The sequence below is a fragment of the Lithobates pipiens genome, unplaced genomic scaffold (assembly GCF_037356315.1).
Source record: "Lithobates pipiens isolate NorthernLeopardFrog02 unplaced genomic scaffold, aLitPip1_a1.2 Scaffold_8, whole genome shotgun sequence".
Taxonomy (NCBI): Eukaryota; Metazoa; Chordata; class Amphibia; order Anura; family Ranidae; genus Lithobates; species Lithobates pipiens.
In genome coordinates, this window is record NW_027507903.1 from 380,213,916 (window position 1) to 380,230,607 (window position 16,692).

The following is a 16,692-nucleotide window of genomic DNA, read 5'->3' on the forward strand; positions in this document are numbered from 1 at the left end:
CATGCAAGCCTCCCCGTCACTGCGAACTCTCCGAAAAATAACAAACCTCCTCATGGCGCTTAGGGATCTGGCACTTCGCCGGGTGGAAAAGACCCACTTGAGGATCAGACAGACATTTTACGACAGGGGCAATAAAGCGCACTCTCTCTTAGCAAGGAAACAGAGATAGAACCCTCCTGTCTAACCCACACCAGATTAAAACTAAATCCAATACTGTGGTCTCCCACCCTAGGGAGGTCGTCGACACGTTTGCGAGCTTTTATGAGGAGCTGTACAACAGCTGTGACATGCCTTGCCGGCGGAGCTCTCCCAACGTATGCAACAGTACCTGATGGACAGCGGGATCCCCCGCATCCGAGCCCAGGATCTAGCCTCCTTGAACAAGCCCATTACAGAGGAGGAAATAGAACTAACCATCAAGTCCCTACCGGCTCATAAATCTCCAGGTCCGGATGGCCTGCCCTATGAATACTATAAAACGTTCCTACCTCTCTTGCTCCCACATATGAGCAGATTGTTTAATGCGTTCCTGCAGAATACCCCGATTCCCCCCGATATGCAACGCTCCTTTCTTACCCTGATACCCAAGCCGGATAAGGACCCCATCCTCTGTGCCAACTACAGGCCCATTGCGCTCTTGAACGCAGACCTGAAAATCTTTACAAAACTGCTATCCCTGCGGCTCAACATGGTCCTCCCTTCCCTTATTCACAAAGATCAGGTGGGATTCGTCCCTCACCATCAGGCTGGTGATAATACCAGGAAGGTTATAGACTTAGTCGACGTGGCGAATAGGGAGGGTATCCCGTCCCTGCTCCTTAGCTTGGACGCGGAAAAAGCATTTGATAGACTAGGGTAGCCCTTCCTGTTCGCCACGCTGAAACACATGGGGATGGGGGGATCGCTCCTGCAGGTCCTCTCAAGTTAAGACCCCCTTCGCTACTTCATCGACCTTCTCTATCTCTAATGGCACATGCCAGGGATGCCCCCTGTCACCCTTATTATTCGCCCTCTGCGTAGAACCCCTGGCGGCCTCCATTAGGCGGAATCAGGCTATCAGGGGTATCCCGGTTACGGATAGGGAATTTAAGGTCTTGCTGTTCGCGGACGATGTTATCCTTACCCTGACCCAACCTAGGATTTCCCTGCCCAATTTACACAAGGAGCTAGATTGCTACAGCGCCCTATCGGGTTACAAAATTAATGCCTCAAAATCGGAAGCCCTTCCAGTAAATATCCCACCCCTGGAGGTAGATCATCTCCGATCCACTTTTCCATATCACTGGAAGACCACCTCCTTCAAATACCTGGGGATAAATATTACCCCGACTTTCGCTTCCCTGTACCAGGCAAACTTCCCGCCCCTGCATGGAACTATTAGGCAGTTGCTCTCCCAATGGCAGAAGCACCAGATTTCCCTCTTCGGTAGGATAGCATCGGTGAAAATGACGATCCTTTCCGAAGCTCCTCTACCTCTTCCAGACCCTTCCTATTCCCATACCTTACCACCACCTGAAAAAATTACCTCTCGTTCAGACGGGGGACTGGCTTTTCCGGACCTCGTTAAGTACTACCAGGCAGTCCAGCTCCGAGCAGTGACCTCATGGTTCACCCAGCGGTCGTATAACAGATGGACGGAAATCGAAAAACTTTGGCTGGCCCCAGCTCACCCTAATAGTATGCTCTGGAGTGCGGCAGCATTGGTCCCCCGGGCCCGCTTACTGGGATCTATGTCTCACCTGCAGTGCCTGTGGCGCAAGCTATCTAAGTTATATGATTTGTCCTCGAATAAGTCGCTCCTGACGTCCTTTTTATACCACCCCAAGGTGCCAGATAGCCTAACACACCAGATGTCTCATCCATGGTCTTCCCGGAATCTTTTCCATCTGGGGACCCTGGTGGACCCCAGATCGCGGAGACTGCTGACATACACCGACCTCCAATCTAAATTCGACCTCCCGCGACAGAGTTTTTACAGTTATTTACAAATACGACACTATGCCCAGACCATATCCTCTGACCTGCGCTTCTCCCCACCCTCTGCTTTTGAGCCTGTAATTCTAGCGGGCACGGCCCAAAGGGGAACGATATCTGCCATATATAAAATAATTAATGCTTCCCCTATAGCTTCAAAAGGCAAACATGCCTATATGCTCAAGTGGGAGGAGGCGTTGGGTGAAGAGATTACGGAGGAGCAGTGGCAGACGATATGGTCACAGGCCTCAAAAAGCTCCCTGCACGCTCTACAGGGAGCATGCGTATAAAATTTTATTTTTCTAGTACATGACCCCGGACGTTCTTCGCGCCATCTACTCCACCACCTCAGACAGATTCTGGCGATGCTTGGAACACAGGGGTACGCTGCTCCACATTTTTTGGCAGTGCCCCCGTATAGTTCCTTTTTGGGAAGAGGTCCAGCACCTCTTGACTAGTATCCTAGATCAGCGAGTAGCCCTGGACCCCAAGACCTTCTTGTTGGGCATCCCCTTTCCTAAATTGACGAAGTCCCGAAAGAAACTATCACGACATATCTTGACAGCGGCGAGGTGTCTAATTGCTCTTCATTGGAAAAAAGTACAGCCCCCCACCCTCGGTGCTCTCCATACTAGAATCAGGGATGTGGAGTTGATGGAAAGGATGACCGCCAGGATACAGGACCGGCTGGAGGCTCATGATGTGGTCTGGAGCCCATGGAATCTCCGGGAGGACCGGATGTGACCAGGTGCGGGGACCACACACGGTGATTACCCCCTCTTCCCTTTCCCTCCCTTCTTTTTTTTTCTCTTTTCTTACCCCTTTTATCTTCTCTTCTCTCGCCTTTATACTTTCTTTTCTTCTCCCTCTCACTAATTATTTCCTTCCCTTTTTCTTCTCCTTTTTCTCTTCTCTCTGGCTCTCGTTTCCTTATCTTTCGTTGCTCCTCTAGAATGATGCTTTGAAGATAACGACTGGAGTGAGCAGTTAGTAACATTTGTAGATCTCTGTCTCTATGTACAGTGGTGTGAAAAAGTGTTTTCCTCCTTCCTCATTTCCTGTTCCTTTGCATGTTTGTCACACTTAAGTGTTTCGGAACATCAAACCAATTTAAACAATAGTCAAGGACAACACAAGTAAACACAAAATGCAATTTGTAAATTAAGGTGTTTATTATTAAAGGTGAAAAAAAAATCCAAACCATCATGGCCCTGTGTGAAAAAGTGATTGCCCCCTAAACCTAATAACTGGTTGGGCCACCCTTAGCAGCAACAACTGCAACCAAGCGTTTGCGATAACGTGCAATGAGGCTTTTACAGCGTCCTGGAGGAATTTTGGCCCACTCATCTTTGCAGAATTGTCCTAATTCAGTTACATTAGAGGGTTTTCGAGCATGAACGGCCTTTTTAAGGTCATACCACAACATCTCAATAGGATTCAGGTCAGGACTTTGGCTAGGCCACTCCAAAGTCTTCATTTTGTTTTTCTTCAGCCATTCGGTGGTGGACTTGCTGGTGTGTTTAGGATCATTGTCCTGCTGCAGAACCCAAGTTCGTTTCAGCTTGAGTACACAAACAGATGGTCGGACATTCTCCTTCAGGATCTCTTGGTAGACAGCAGAATTCATAGTTCCTTTTATCACGGCAAGTCTTCCAGGTCCTGAAGCAGCAAAACAGCCCCAGACCATCACACTACCACCACCATATTTTACTGTTGGTATAATGTTCTTTTTATGAAATGCAGTGTTCCTTCTACGCCAGATATACTTGGACACACACCTTCCAAAGAGTTCCACTTTTGTCTCATCGGTCCACAGAATGTTGTCCCAAAAGTCTTGGGGATCATCAAGATGTGTTGTGGAGAAATTGAGACGAGCTTTGATGTTCTTTTTGCTCAGCAGTGGTTTTCTCCTTGGAACTCTGCCATGCAGGCCATTTTTGCCCAGTCTTTTCCTGATGGTGGAGGCATGAACGCTGACTTTAACTGAGGCAAGTGAGGCCTGCAGTTCCTTGGACGTTGTTGTGGGGTCTTTTGTGACCTCTTGGATGATTTGTCGCTGCGCTCTTGGGGTAATTTTGGGAGGCCGGCCACTCCTGGGAAGGTTCACCACTGTTCCATGTCTTCACCATTTGTGGATAATGGCTCTCACTGTGGTTCGCTGGATTCCCAAAGCTTTGGAAATGGCTTTATAACCCTATCCAGACTGATAGATCTCAATTACTTTCTTTCTCAATTGTTCCTGAATTTCTTTGGGTCTCGGCATGATGTGTAGCTTTTAAGGATCTTCTGGTGGACCTTACTGTGTCAAGCAGCTCCTATTTAAGTGATGCCTTGATTGTGAACAGGTGTGGCAATAATCAGGCCTGGGTGTGGCTAGAGAAATTGAACTCAGGTGTGGACAACCACAGTTATAGTATGTTTTAACAAGGGGGGCAATCACTTTTTCACACAGGGCCATGATGGTTTGGATTTTTTTTCACCTTTAATAATAAACACCTTCATTTACAAATTGCATTTTGTGTTTACTTGTGTTGTCCTTGACTATTGTTTAAATTGGTTTGATGTTCCGAAACACTTAAGTGTGACAAACATGCAAAGGAACAGGAAATGAGGAAGGGGGCAAACACTTTTTCACACCACTGTATTGGGCTACCTCACTGGATACTACGATGGGTAGCACTACATATCTAACTCCAGTGATGGCCCGGATGACCGCGGAGGAGTCTCCTCGGCCTGGTCTGTACCTACTCCAGGAGGCCTCCTGTTGTGGGTCAATGGCCGGGAGGCCTCTAGCGACTGCTCACTTACTTTCTTGTCAAGCTTATGTGATGATGTAAAGCATAAAGTGTATTGCATTGTTCAACCGAATAAAAAGTTATTTGATAAAAAAAAAACAATCAGCTGGTTGGAGGCGTTCCCCACACAGAGGCGAAGAAGATTGTGTGGGGAACGCCTCCAACCAGCTGATTGTTTTAATGCACTGTTGTCGGTCCAGGTTATGTGAGTGAAGCAGTTTGTGTGTGATACGCAGGAGCGTTAATCATTGCGCAATGAAAGTTTTCTCTGTTTAGTGCCCATGCCAATGAGAAATATGATCGTGAGCAACAGTGTTTGAAACAGGGTTTTGAACATAAAAGGGGTATCCTTTCTGTCGTGGTGTGATCACGATATAACCGTGTTTAAAGCCATACATGGAAATGGACTGAGTTTGTGGTTACTATTATATATGTCAATCTGTGGTATTATGATTGTATGAATTGATCACACACAATACCCCAGGCACTTTTATTAATGAAAAAAAGGGGAAAAACTGCGCTACGGAATACAAATGGTATTGGACGGAAGCTGCAATTCAAATGTACACCAAGAATACACCAAACAGAAATAGAAAAAAGAAAGAACTGCGCTAACCACGAATACCCAAAATGAGTAGGGTATGTATATGTGCCAGACCCACAAAATGGGTCTTAGTATCTTAATGTCTCTGAGACCACCTCCAAAATATAGTGCAAACCATATACAAATGAGTAAAATTAACTACAAAAGCAAACCATAAATGCGTGTCAATAATGTGAATTCCCCAAACACAATATGAGTATGTCAAACTCTGTGCATATACCCCTAAAAATTTAAAATAAAAAATAAGATATGAAAAAAATATTTGCAATTTTTACATAAATGAACTATCGAAAAAGAATCGTATTTAGAGACACTCTATATAATGTCCATATAGTCATATATCAAAAGATAATAATAAAATGTCCATATGGTAAACGAACACCAGTGAAGTAAAACTTCAAGTGAAGTACAGCAGTGAAGAAAAAACTTCAAACAGCTGAGTTATAAGTACACAAATTAAAAATCTTCTCCAAAGATGTAATGTGCTTTTCCCATCACCGAATGAGTGAATTGGCTCCTTACCAGATCCAAGCGACCCCCCGTTACAGAGGGTCACCACAGGCGACAACAGTCAAAGGATATCCGGATAGCGCTTCCTCCTCAGACGATCCCGAATCTTTCACGCGATAGGGTTATGGCTGTTATTCCACATATCACTCCCAACTCAACGTAGTATCACATAAGGAAAAACATAGGCTCCAGATAGTGTAAAACCAAGTGACTTTAATTTGCAAAAACGAACGTATACACTTACATAAAAGACTTTAAAAGCAGGTTCAAAACAGAAGCATGCACCGGCCGGATACACGCTAACGCAGAGACCAACCCGTCCTTCCTGGTCCAAAAAGAACGAACACGACTGGGGTGACGTCGACACGTTCACACCGCCCTACGCGTTTCGTAATAATTTACGTCGTCCAGGGGCACGGGCGGCGTGCGACGTCACCCCTTTTATAACCATCAACTTAGCCAAGCCTCGCTTTGGGTCAGCGGCCATCTTAGATATCACATAAGCATTAGGAATCAATGACCATAGGCCAAGCCTCACTATCAATCACGAACGTCAGATGTGCATATCCGCAACGAACGTCCTATGATTGTGGACCATGCCTCGTTTCCATACGAACGTCATATGGTCATAAACCAAGCCTCACTTCCAGGTAATAACCCTATTGGAAGAGAGACGTGGCAAATGCCCTCATTTTAAAGTACCCTTCCTATGTCCAGAAACAGGGCATAGTGTAGGTCAAAAAGGAGGGTAAACTAAAATAAAAAATTAATAAAATGAAGAATAATAATAAATTGTAATAAAATAAAACAAAAATAAAATGAAGTAAAATATCACAAATTGGTATAGAGATACACCAAAAATTATGCGTTTCTTGATGTATTTATATGTCCATCAAATTCAATTAGGAACTGGGGCTACTGTAAATATGTATTTCAAATACCTTACTGACTCGCGTATTCCCCAGGGATTAGCCTAGGGCATCCCAAACAAATATCAAGGAATGCAATTAAACATGAATCCCCAAATCTAGAGGGCCACCAAACCCAAAACCAGGCCTGCCATCCAAAAGGGGCCAAAAAAGGAGAAATACACGGATATGTTCTACAATAATATGTACCAAAATAAACAGCAAGAAAAGTACAGTAGAATGGTATTTCACAGTAACTGATACAAGAACCGTGGTAGAAAAGCATTACATCAAACAGGTCACCTCAAGAGTTATTAATAAAGGCATTTACATCGGTGTCCACATTAAGGCCAAACGGAACATATGTTTTTAATTTATGGATCCAGGCCATTTCGAGTGGAGGCAGTGAGACTATTCCTAGAGAGGGGGTCGGGTCTTCCTTCACCTCAGATTGATTTCCTAATAGAACTTCTGGAATATGCGGCCGGACGCAACTATTTCTGGTTCGACCAGCAATTTTATCGCCAGGACAGGGGTGTGGCCATGGGGGCAAAATATGCCCCCAGCTTGGCCAACCTTTTCATGGCCAAATGGGAGGAGGACGTCATCGATGCCCCTAGAAGGTCTGAGATAGTCCTGTGGGCGAGGTATATCGATGACGTCCTCCTCCTTTGGGAAGGAACAGAGCCAGATTTGCGGTCGTTTATGGCTAGTTTAAATGAAAACAATAGAGGGATCAAATTTAGCTTTGAGGCTAGCCAGGATGAGGTCAATTTCCTTGATCTTAACATCAGGAGGGTTGGAGATGGGTTTATCACATCTACATATTTTAAATCCACCGATAGGAACTCGTACATCCCTACCGACAGTTGCCACTTTCAACCTTGGCTAAAAGCTGTTCCCCTGGGGCAATTTTTACGCCTCAGACGGAACTGTTCGGATATTGCAAAATATGATGAACAGGCAGCGATTTTGGCAGACAGATTTCTGGAAAAGGGATATGATCCTGTTTCCCTTGATGCAACCATGAAGACTGCCCGGACTAGAGATAGATCTTCACTACTGGCAGACAGACAAAGTGCTAGGGCTAACATACAGGGTGGCGTACCGTTTGTCACGACTTTCTCAGTCCAACATCGCGGTGTGAGAAATTTGATTCAAAAACATTGGCACTTACTCACTAGTGACCATGTTTTGAATCCAATTCTACCTGTTAAACCCCAAATTATTTTTAAAGGGGCCTCTTCACTGGGAAACAAGATTGCCCCCAGTGTACAAGACCCGCCTAGGGCCAACAGATGTTTCTTTCAAAATTTAATTGGTTACTATAAATGTAAGAACTGTCAGGTTTGTACCCTGAATTCACATAGGGGCTCTAAGATTTCTAGCATTGTATCCTCAAGCACTTCTAGAACATACGAAATAGAGTCTTTTATTACTTGCTCCTCGGAGGCTGTGGTTTACCTTTTACAGTGCCCTTGTGGCCTCCAGTATATAGGGCGGACCAAGAGGGCACTCCGCGTCAGGTTGAACGAACACATAGGCAACATCAGACGTGGGTTTGATAAACACCCTGTGTCCAGACACTATGACCAGACACATAAGAGAGACCCATCAGGCACCCTATTTGTCAGTTTAGACAAATATAGGCCCCACTGGAGGGGAGGGTCCTTGGTTAGGGAAATATCCAAGCTCGAAATGGCCTGGATCCATAAATTAAAAACATATGTTCCGTTTGGCCTTAATGTGGACACCGATGTAAATGCCTTTATTAATAACTCTTGAGGTGACCTGTTTGATGTAATGCTTTTCTACCACGGTTCTTGTATCAGTTACTGTGAAATACCATTCTACTGTACTTTTCTTGCTGTTTATTTTGGTACATATTATTGTAGAACATATCCGTGTTTTTCTCCTTTTTTGGCCCCTTTTGGATGGCAGGCCTGGTTTTGGGTTTGGTGGCCCTCTAGATTTGGGGATTCATGTTTAATTGCATTCCTTGATATTTGTTTGGGATGCCCTAGGCTAATCCCTGGGGAATACGCGAGTCAGTGAGGTATTTGAAATACATATTTACAGTAGCCCCAGTTCCTAATTGAATTTGATGGACATATAAATACATCAAGAAACGCATAATTTTTGGTGTATCTCTATACCAATTTGTGATATTTTACTTCATTTTATTTTTGTTTTATTTTATTACAATTTATTATTATTCTTCATTTTATTAATTTTTTATTTTAGTTTACCCTCCTTTTTGACCTACACTATGCCCTGTTTCTGGACATAGGAAGGGTACTTTAAAATGAGGGCATTTGCCACGTCTCTCTTCCAATAGGGTTATTACCTGGAAGTGAGGCTTGGTTTATGACCATATGACGTTCGTATGGAAACGAGGCATGGTCCACAATCATAGGACGTTCGTTGCGGATATGCACATCTGACGTTCGTGATTGATAGTGAGGCTTGGCCTATGGTCATTGATTCCTAATGCTTATGTGATATCTAAGATGGCCGCTGACCCAAAGCGAGGCTTGGCTAAGTTGATGGTTATAAAAGGGGTGACGTCGCACGCCGCCCGTGCCCCTGGACGACGTAAATTATTACGAAACGCGTAGGGCGGTGTGAACGTGTCGACGTCACCCCAGTCGTGTTCGTTCTTTTTGGACCAGGAAGGACGGGTTGGTCTCTGCGTTAGCGTGTATCCGGCCGGTGCATGCTTCTGTTTTGAACCTGCTTTTAAAGTCTTTTATGTAAGTGTATACGTTCGTTTTTGCAAATTAAAGTCACTTGGTTTTACACTATCTGGAGCCTATGTTTTTCCCTATGTGATACTACGTTGAGTTGGGAGTGATATGTGGAATAACAGCCATAACCCTATCGCGTGAAAGATTCGGGATCGTCTGAGGAGGAAGCGCTATCCGGATATCCTTTGACTGTTGTCGCCTGTGGTGACCCTCTGTAACGGGGGGTCGCTTGGATCTGGTAAGGAGCCAATTCACTCATTCGGTGATGGGAAAAGCACATTACATCTTTGGAGAAGATTTTTAATTTGTGTACTTATAACTCAGCTGTTTGAAGTTTTTTCTTCACTGCTGTACTTCACTTGAAGTTTTACTTCACTGGTGCTCGTTTACCATATGGACATTTTATTATTATCTTTTGATATATGACTATATGGACATTATATAGAGTGTCTCTAAATACGATTCTTTTTCGATAGTTCATTTATGTAAAAATTGCAAATATTTTTTTCATATCTTATTTTTTATTTTAAATTTTTAGGGGTATATGCACAGAGTTTGACATACTCATATTGTGTTTGGGGAATTCACATTATTGACACGCATTTATGGTTTGCTTTTGTAGTTAATTTTACTCATTTGTATATGGTTTGCACTATATTTTGGAGGTGGTCTCAGAGACATTAAGACACTTTTATTAATAGAAATTTATGTAGGAGTTGTTTGTGGATATAATTAAACAATTTGCACATATATTTTTGCACAGCAATTTGCACAGCTAACTTTTGCACATATAATTTTTGGGATTACTAAGGATATATTTGTATATTTATTTTTGTGTTGTACTATATGTGTAATAATAAGGAATTAGTATTTTTGCACATATAGTTTGCACTTTACTATATAGGTACTAATAAGGATCATATAAGTATATTGCTTTACATTGGGAATTTATTGGAGTTTACATAGCAATACCTTTGCAATTTTCTCTGCATGTTATTCATTATTAACATCAAGCACTTTAGATGTATGTTTGCACTTTTATAGCAATTTTTGCACAGTATATTTGATATTATTATTTTGCGTATTTTGCACAGTAGCTAACATCGCCTTACGTATGTTTGTGAGGAAGGTACAGTATATTCAAACATTGTAGATGCATGAGTAGCACCTATATTTTGAGCAGTGAATTAATAGAAAATTTATTTGAGCGCACCATTATTTATAACATAGTAGATTGGTTTGACAAGAACGATTCTTCGTGAATCCATGCTGATTACTGCTAATGATACTGTTCTCTTTACTAAAATCTTGTATATAATCCCTTATCATCCTCTCCTAGAGTTTACATACTATTGATATTAGGCTAACTGGTCTGTAATTCCCAGGGATGTATTTTGGGCCCTTTTTAAATATTGGTACTACATTGGCTTTTCAACAATCAGCTGGTACCATTCCAGTCAGTAAAAATTAGGGACAATGGTCTGGCAATTACTTGACTGAGTTCCCTAAGTACCCTCGGCTGCAAGCCATCTGGTCCCGGACATTTATTAATGTTAAGTTTCCCAAGTCTAATTTTAATTCTGTCCTCTGTTAACCATGGAGATGCTTCCTGTGATGTGTCATGAGGATAAACACTGCAGTTTTGGTTACTGAAGCCCCCTGATTCCCTCATGAAGACTGAAGAGACGAATAAATTCAATACATTTGCCATCTTCCCATCCTTTGTAACCAGATGTCCTTCCTCATTCTTTATGGAGCCAATATGGTCTGTCCTCCTTTTTTACTATATACATACTTTTCTTGTTGAATTCTTTATAAAGTCTGAATGCTGATGATGATCCCTCAACCTTGTATTTTTTTAAAAGGCCTTCTCCTTTGCTTTTATATGCATTTTTACATTGGAGTTAAGACATCCAGGCCTTTTGTTCGCTCTTTAAAATGTATTACCAATTGGGATGCATTGGCTAATGCCCTTATTTAAAGCAAACCCATCTCTCCTCCGCGTTCTTTGTTACTAAGATTTTATCTCAATTTATGCCTTCTTCTTGTTGACATTATGCATAGGTTAAGGATGGAAATTGCCAGTTTGACTCCCAATTTGTGTGCATCTTCAAAATGTGTCTTTTACAGGATTAACATCACCCGATCTGTTGATGGCAAAATCCACATTTTGGACAATATAATGTCTGATCTTGCCTTAGGTATTTCACTGTTGAACTTTGTAGGTTCCAGAGTTGTGTATGTTATGTTTTGAAACATGGCTGTTATGTTTTGAAACATGGCTGTTTATGTAACCTAAAAAAAATGTAAAAGAATTATTCTGATAACTCAAAATTTGTTACTCAAAAAAAGTTTAAAAAAAGGAGTAAAAGGTTTTATACTCAACAATGTGTGGCTTCTTTTTTCAATGATAAATACCAGTTTTTGTGTTGAAGTTGGTGTTTACAGTGACAATGAGTGTTATTTAATAAGGGGAAAATCCACTTGGCACTACAAGTGCACCAGGAGCACCTAGGAGACAGCAAAAAGAAACACAAGAAGTAAATCCAAAACTAGATTTTAGCTGATTAAATATAACATTTATTCCAAATGTGCTGGCAAAGCAATGGCCCCCCTACCCGAAAAATAGTCCAAATAAATTTGACTCAATTCACAGGGCACTTTTCCGGAGTGAGGATCCTCTGGAGGAATGGCCTCATGACATGGTTACCCAGACCGAATGCCTCATCTGTGACAAAGACAAATGGCAGTGCTTCGATGTTCACCTCCGTGGTGGCAATCCCAAGCCACCACTCTCAAGACGTCGGTAGAACGTAAATATTCCTCCATCCGACCATTCCTCCCCACATCCACATACAGAAACCGTATGTCCCCGACACCACCGCCGTCAACAGGATACTATGAAACCCCTTATAGTTAAAATAGTATGACCCCGAATGGGATGGTGGGACGATGTGGACGTGCTTCTCATAGATTGCCCCTCCGGAGTTAGGAAAATCCCACTGCTGGGCAAATTGGGAAGTCACAGTCTGTCATTCTTGTGGCTTTGACGGATACTGTGGAGTCAAACAAGAAAAATCGAATTAATAATTTTGCACATAAACATTGCAAGCAGATTAGACACAAACATTTTTGGCCAACATCAGTAAAACATTTATTGTAAAGAGTATTGAAAGGCTAAAATATAAGTCCCACTTATTATTATTATTCAGGATTTATATAGTGCCAGCAATTTACGCAGCGCTTTACAATATAAAAAGGAGACAATACAGTTACAATACAATAAAATACAAGAGGTTTAAGAGGGCCCTGCTCAGAAGAGTTTACAATCTAATAGGGTGGGGCAGGTGGTACAAAAGGTTATAACTGTCGGGAATGAGCTGATGGAAGTGGTAGGAGATTCGTTTGAGACATGATGGGCTTCCCTGAATAGATGAGTTTTCAGGGATCGCCTGAAGGTAGCAAGAGTAGGGGATAGCCGGACCAGTGGAGGTAGCGAGTTCCAGAGGATTGGAGAGGCTCTGGAGAAATCCTGGAGACGGGTATGGGAGGAGGAGACTAGAGAGCTTGAGAGTAGGAGGTCTTGAGAAGAAAGGAGGGGACGATTTGGGTGATATTTGGAGACAAGATTGGTGATGTAGTTCGGGTCAGAGTTGTGAATGGCTTTGTATGTTGTTGTTAGTATTTTGAATTTAATTTGCTGGGTGATTGGGAGCCAGTGTAGGGATTGGAGGAGAGGGTAGGCAGACACTGAGCGGTTGGTAAGGGGGATAAGTCTGGCAGCAGCATTCATGATAGACTGAAGAGGAGAGGCAGGCCAATGAGAAGGGAGTTGCAATAGTCAAGGCGAGAGATAACGAGGGAGTGAATGAGGAGCTTGGTGGTTTCATTTGTTAAAAAGGGGTGAATTTTAGAGATCTTACAGAGGTGAAATCTACAAACTTTTGACAACGATTGGACTTGGGGCTGAAATGACAAGTCAGAGTCTAGGGTTACACCTAGTACCCTGCCGTGAGGGGAGGGCCTGATGGTTTCATTGTTGATTTTGATGGAAAAGTCATGGAGGGGGGCATGTGTAGGGGGGAATATTAATAGCTCAGTTTTAGAGAGGTTAAGTTTAAGGAAGTGGTGTGACATCCACGCTGATATGTCAGTTAGCAGGTTAGTAATGCGAGAGGAGACTGAAGGAGTGAGGTGAGGAGTAGACAGATAGATTTGGGTGTCATCGGTGTATAAGTGCCATTGGAAGCCGTGGGCAGTTATCAAGTGACCAAGAGAGGAGGTGTAAATAGAGAAGAGAAGGGGTCCAAGAACACGGCCTTGGGGGACCCCCACAGAAAAAGGCAATGGAGAGGAGGATACAGAGTTGTAGGTGACACTGAAGGAGCACTGTGATAGATGGGCAGAGAACCAGGAAAGAGCAGAATTTTGGAGGCCAAGGGAATGTAGTTTATTGAGGAGGAGCGGGTGGTCAACAGTATCAAAGGCAGCAGAGAGGTCAAGTAGTAGGAGTATGGAGTACTGGCTGTTGGTTTTAGCAGTTAGTAGATCGTTAGTGAGTTTTAGTAAGGCAGTTTCCGTGGAGTGCTGTGAGCGGAAGCCAGACTGCAATGTGTCAAGAAGGTTATTTTCACTGAGGTAGGAGCTAAGGCGGTTGTAGACTAAGCGTTCGAGAAGTTTAGAGGTGAATGGGAGCAATGAGATAGATCTTAAGTTCTTCGGGTTGGTGGGGTCCAGTGAGGGTTTTTTAAGTATGAGGGTGATCTGTGCATGTTTTAGAGGGGAGGTGAAGGTGCCACTTGAGAGGGAGAGATTGAAGATGTGAGTGAGGGAGCATAGGATAGAATTAGACGGTGACCTTAATAGTTGTGAGGGAACAGGGTCCAAGGGACAATTGTTTAGGTGAGCATCTGAGAAAAGTTTTGCAACCTCTTCAGTAGTAGCCAATTCAAAAGAGGAGAGTGTTGAATGTGCTATTAGGCCAGATATGTTGGGTGGGGAAGATGTACGCACAGCGGAGGTGTCCACACGAATTACATCAATCTTGTCTTTGAAGTGATTGGCAATCTCTTGGGCAGTGAGTGAGCTAGTGGGTAGATGGGGTGGGGGACAAAGCAGAGAGTTAAAAGTTGAGAAGAGCCGACGGGGATTGGATAACAAAGCATGGGCGGCACAGTGGTGTAGTGGGTAGCACTCTCACCCAGCAGTAAGAAGGGTCGCTGGTTCAAATCCCAACCACGACACTACCTGCCTGGAGTTTGCAAGTGTCTCCCTGTGCCTGCGTGGGTTTCCTCCGGGTACTCCGGGTCCTCCCACAATCCAAAGACATGCAGGTAGGTTAATTGGCCTCTGTCCAAAATTGGCCCTAATATATGAAGGGGGACCTTGGATTTTGGGCTCCTTGAGGGTAGGGACCGATGTGAGTGTGCAATGTACAGGGATAGGGACAATTGAAGACACTCACTCAGGTTGGACTGGATGGACTGGTGTCTTTATTCAACCTTAGCAACTATGAAACTATGAATAAGAGATACAAAGTAGGCTTGTTTGGCAGTATGGAGGCAGGAATTGTATTTTAGAAGGACAGATTTATATATGGGGAAGTCTTGGAGGCATTTGGTTTTACGCCACAGCCGTTCAAGAGCATGGCAATGTCTCTTGAGATTTCTAGTGTTTTTCAGTTTGCCAGGGTTGTAATGGTCGGGGCCTGATTCTGCGTGTGGTTAGAGGAGCAAGTGCATCTAGTGATGAAGAGAGTGAACTGTTGTAGACAGAGATGGCAAGGTCAGGACAGGACAGGGGAGAGATTATTTCATATAGGTGATCAGTAGCAGAATAGAGAAGAGAAGGCTTAAGGTGGCAAAGGTTTCTACAAGTGATTGTTTGCTGCTTGGAAGGATGGGTGGTTGGAGGCAAGGATACAGTGAAACTAATGAGGTTGTGATCAGAGAGAGGAAAGGGGGTGTTTGTGAGGTTGCCAGGGTTGCAGAGATGGGAGAATACAAGGTCAAGGGTATTACCATTGGAGTGAGTGGAAGTATGTGTCCATTGGGTTAGGTCAAAAGATGAGGTTAAGTCGAGAAGTTTAGCTGTAGTTGGTTTGTTAACATTGACAAGAATGTTAAAGTCACCAAGAATGATGGTGGGTATTTCAGAGGAGAGAAAATAGGGTAGCCAGGCAGCAAAGTCATCAAGAAAGCGTGACACTGGTTCAGGAGGCCGATACATTGCTGCAATTCTCAGAGAAATAGGAGAAAACAGACGAATACAGTGCATCTCGAAAGAAGAGAGGGAAAGAGAGGGAGGGATGGGAAGGACTTGGAAGGTGTATTGTGGGGATAGAAGGAATCCAACTCCACCTCCTTTCTGTCCATTGGGTCTGGGGGAGTGAGTCCAATGGAGACCTCCATGGGAGAGGGCAGCAGGAGAAGCTGAGTCCAAATTTTGAAGCCAGATTTCAGTTATGGCGAGTATGTTAAAGCCATGAGAGATGAAGAGGTCATGTACAGATGTTAGTTAGCTTGTTACAGATGGAGCGGGCATTCCAAAGGGCGCATGAGATAGGTGGGCTGCTTTGAGGAAACAGGGGATAGAAACCAAATTAAGTGGATTGCGGTGGTTTCCAGAGAGGGAGGGGTATTGGAGATGTGGCTTGCAGTTTGAGAATGGCGGCCCAGGATTAGGAGAAATGTCACCTGAGACTAGGAGAAGGAGGAGGGTGAGGAACACAAGATGGGAGTGAGATGTGCATGAGCGCATGTGTCTAGTGGCCTTGGAGTTTATGCCAGCATATGGATGCAGCAAATGCAGGAGATGATGGGTGCAGTAGTAGGGAGAGGGTAGGAGTGAGGGTGATATGTGCATGCTGCAGGGTAGAGAGGGGGGGTAGAGTAAGGAGAATTTGAGGATAGAAGACACTGATGTGAGAAGGAAGAGAATGAGGAGCATCGTACTAGATAGAGTGGGAATCTGACTCGATACAAAATAAATGTGAAATGCTGGTTTGCTTGTCGCCTTGCAGAGTGGAGCAGAGTTCTTGTTGTATCTTCATCCAGCTTTAGTTAACCTGCTTTTGTTAAACTGCGTTGGTGAAACTGCGCATCACTCGTGACAGAGCCACTCCAGAAAGAGCCATGATGTCTGCGCCTTGCCCC

The 16,692-nt window shown here is 43.6% G+C and overlaps 1 long non-coding RNA gene across 1 annotated transcript in view; it reads right to left on the reverse strand.

Annotated features, from left to right (window-relative positions):
* Nucleotides 1-12,095: 12,095 nt before the first annotated feature.
* The window catches only part of LOC143964134 (uncharacterized), a 93,365-nt gene continuing 88,768 nt past the window's right edge, over nucleotides 12,096-16,692 (reverse strand). The window contains exon 2 of the long non-coding RNA XR_013271072.1: nucleotides 12,096-12,594. This is a non-coding gene — a long non-coding RNA (uncharacterized LOC143964134). The remainder of the gene's footprint in view (nucleotides 12,595-16,692) is intronic.